This window comes from Egretta garzetta, unplaced genomic scaffold (assembly GCF_000687185.1).
Source record: "Egretta garzetta isolate BGI_Z169 unplaced genomic scaffold, ASM68718v1 scaffold45, whole genome shotgun sequence".
NCBI classification, from domain to species: Eukaryota; Metazoa; Chordata; class Aves; order Pelecaniformes; family Ardeidae; genus Egretta; species Egretta garzetta.
Window position 1 is genome coordinate 12,933,713 of NW_009260028.1, and position 3,978 is coordinate 12,937,690.

Here is a 3,978-nt window from a genome sequence, read left to right on the forward strand (position 1 = left end):
TGCCTCTTTGGATGCCCGTCCTGGGGGACGGGAGCCGGAGAGCGGCTCCAGCACAAGGACGAACTCTGGTCTTGGAGGCCAGAGGAGAGGCAGAAGAAGAGCGGGGAGGGAAAAACATGTCCATACAGAGGGGCAAAGGCGCTTGGGATTTCCCCCCAAAATGCATGCTACAGCACAGGAGGCTCAGATGAGAAAGGCATGGGCCAAGCTTGGCACGGGAGACAGCTCAACCGACCGCGCTGCCCTGGGAGGAGATGGGAATGGCCCGCGCTGCTCAGCCTCCTCTCCTGCTCCCTCCCTCCATGCCGAAGGACACCCCGCATCTCCTCTGCAAGGGATACAGCCCAAAACCCAGGGGCCAAGCTTTGAAACAATGAGAACACATCCCCCGCTGCAGGCTGTGAAATGGGGTCCCGCCACCGCAGCTGGCGGGACTGACCCCTCCTTCCAGAGAGGGTGCTGAGGGTCTGGCTGGGCATGGGGGGCAGGTACTGAGCACCCCCAGGCGTTCAGCCTCTGGCTATTGAGCCACACACAGCCCCTGATGTAAAGGTTGCTGTTATTTTGGATTCATTACTGAGCAGGCCGAAAGCTGCTTCAGTAAGAAATTATATCCAAATCATGTTCTGTGCGGGGGGGGCAGTGAACAAAATCTCAACAATCTGCAAATTTCCCCTCTGGGACACATAGCTATGCATTTTGATTTTTAAATATCAATTTGCATGTCATCTATAATATAAACACACATTTGCATGCATATGTATATGGAACTCAAGAGACTTTTTTTTTTTTTTTAAAGATATTTAAGTGTGGTAGAAAGTTGTCCAACTTCCCTACAGGGAGGGCCCTGAAATGCCTCTCATGGCCAGATGGTATTCCCTGCCTTTCTCCGCAGATGTCTCGAGAAGACGGCGGAGGTTTCTGCTTGCTCGCGAGCCAGAGCCCGTTGGGAATCGCAGGCTCAGCAGGAGATGGACCTGCCACGGGTGAAGCTGGGTGAGGTGAGGGCAGATGACCCCAAAGCAGGAGTGCTGCTGTGTTTTGCACAAAAAAAGGGAGGCTGTTACGCAGAAGGTGCTGCAGCTGAAGTTGAAGCTGAAGTGTGCAATATTCAGGGTTGGCACATCTCAAAACTGCCACAGGTCCCTGCTGTGGGTGGCACAGGCATCAGGGTACACTTGGACCAAAACCACACACGCCCCACAACTTCCACGTTGAATCATTTGGTTTGCTGGAATGGTGACAAGATCTAACGAGGCCCGAGGCTTTGCTTTATCTGTTTGCTTGGTTCTAGAGTCCTAAAACCAGTCATGACCGGACGCTCTAGGAGGCAGACACAAGTGATTCAAACAGCAAGCAAGTGCCAGAAGGGGGATGAATTCACTGCGTTACCGAACGCACCGTCGGCCGATCAGCCTAGCAACAGGGCTCCTGCCTGCAGGCGGACTCCAGCTGCCAGCTACTGCTGTAGCTCCCTGTCATTCAACTGCACTGCTGCGAACGCGTGAATAAATAAATAATCTCCCATAGCACTTGTGCAATAAGCAGAATATTAGCATGTGGCTCTCAAGATGACCTTTATCAAAGGAAGCAGCATTTATACTGGAGAAACTTATCTAAAAATAAATGATTATCACTCATGTATACATAGAAATACCAAGGGCAAGATATGACTTTCTATAATGTGAAATGACTCATTTTCCCCCTGAAGTTTTAGTGAGTGTCGAAGATACGTACTTCTAAGAGTGAATCACTCCAAATGGCCACTGGGTGACTGGCTGAGTTTGAACTAATCTTGGGGAGGAGAGTTGACGTAAAGGCCGTGGGATTTGGAATGCATCGGCTATTTGCAGGGCAAGGATGGCAGACATTAGCACTCAGTTGTCACTAGTACATCTCAAATTGCTTTGACAGGTGGCAGATTGCGAGACGTGAACGGCTACAGCTTGCAGGGGAATGCTTCTTTTCATGGAAAGTGGGATGAGGCCAAAGGAACAGCCCATATTTCTTCATACATATGTGCGCGCGCAGGCACATATATAGCTGTAAAAAATAAAGCACCTCTTTTATGGATCAGTAAACTAACTTGAACCTCCATTTATATGTGCTAGCTCAACCCCAGAGTAAGAGCTCAAGCTTTCTGGAAGCATTGCTGGATTGCCAGCCTCCAGAACAAGCCCCAAAATGTTCTGGTGAGTTATCTACAAACTTCGTAAGCATGAGAGAATTCAACAGCTCTGCAGATATTCATGGGGGAGTGTGGACCCTCCTCTTGCTGGGTTCAAATCACTCCTGGGACAATCAGTGACCACAGTATGATGCCTAAAGTGGGGTTTTTTTTCAGTTACCCTAGTGAAGCTTGTCCTCTGTGTCATTACCAGGCGTCCACGTCATCATGGGAGCCGATCGGCACCCCAGGAGACTGGCACGAGCCCTGGGGAGGGGTGGCATCCCCGGTCTTCCTGGGCGCAGCCAGTCTGGCCAGCACATTAGTTGTGACAGCACCAGGGGAAGAGCTTTCTTCTCTCTTCCCAGTGGCAGAGACAGAAATTGAGGGTGGCAGGGCTGAGCAGGCACAGCTGCAGTGTGCTAACTGGGCACACAACAAATTCCTGACTCACTTAGGAGTGCCTCCCCCAGGGCAGAGGCATCACATACTACACATTACAGCAACAGGAGAGCTAAGGGGAACCTCCATCCTTCATTGGATTTGGGGTGGGGTGGAAACATAGTGACAAAGGATGAGGAAAAGGCTGAGGTACCTAATGCCTTCTTTGCCTCAAACCAGTCGTTCTCAGGATACCCGGTCCCCTGCACTGGAAGACAGGGACGGGGAGCAGAATGAAGCCCCCATAATCCAAGGGGAAATGCTTAACAGCCTGCTGCTCCACTTAGACACATAGGTCTATGGGGCTGCATGGGATCCACCCAAGGGTACTGAGGCAGCTGGCGGAGGGCCTCACCAAGCCCCTTTCCATCATTTATCAGCAGTCCTGGCTAAACCGGGAGGTCCCAGTTGACTGGAGGTTAGCCAATGTGATGCTAACACATCATCTACAAGAAGGGCCAGAAGGAGGATCCAGGGAACTACAGGCCTGTCAGCCTGACCTCGGTGCCAGGGGAAGTCATGGAGCAGATCATCCTGAGTGCCATCACGTGGCACGTACAGGACAACCAAGTGATCAGGCCCAGCCAGCATGAGTTTATGAAGGGCAGGTTCTACTTGACCAACCCGATCTCCTTCTATGACAAGATGGCCCGCTTATAGTGAATGAAGGAAAAGCTGTGGATGTTGTTTACATGGACTTCAGGAAAGCCTTTGACACCTTTTCCCACAGCACTCTCCTGGAGAAACTGGCTGCCCATGGCTTAGACAGGCATATTCTTCGCTGGGTAAAAAACTGGATGGATGGCTAGGCCCAAAGGGTGGTGGTAAATGGACTTAAATCCAGTTGGCAGCTGGTCACAAGCAGTGTTCTCCAGGGCTCAGTTCTAGGGCCAGTCTTGTTTAATATCTTTTTCAATGACCTGGATGAGGGGATTGAGTTTGCAAGTTTGCAGATGACACTAAATTGGGTGGGAGTGTCGATCTGCTTGAGGATAGGAAGGCTCTACAGAGGGACCTGGACAGGCTGGATTGATGGGCTGAGGCCAATTGTATGATGTTCAATGGTGTGAGGTGCCGGGTCCTGCACTTCGGTCACAATGACCCCATGCAACACTACAGGCTTGGGGAAGAGTGGCTGGAAAGCTGCCTGGTGGAAAAGGACCTGGGGGTGACAGCTGACTGAATAGAGCCAACAGTGTGCCCAGGTGGCCAAGAAGGCCAGCAGCATCCTGGCTTGTATCAGGAATAATGTGGCCAGCAGGAGTAGGGAAGTCATCCTTCCCCTGTACTTGGCACTGGTGAGGCCGCACCTCGAATACTGTGTTCAGTTTTGGGTCCCTCACTACAAGAAGGACATTGAGGGGCTGGAG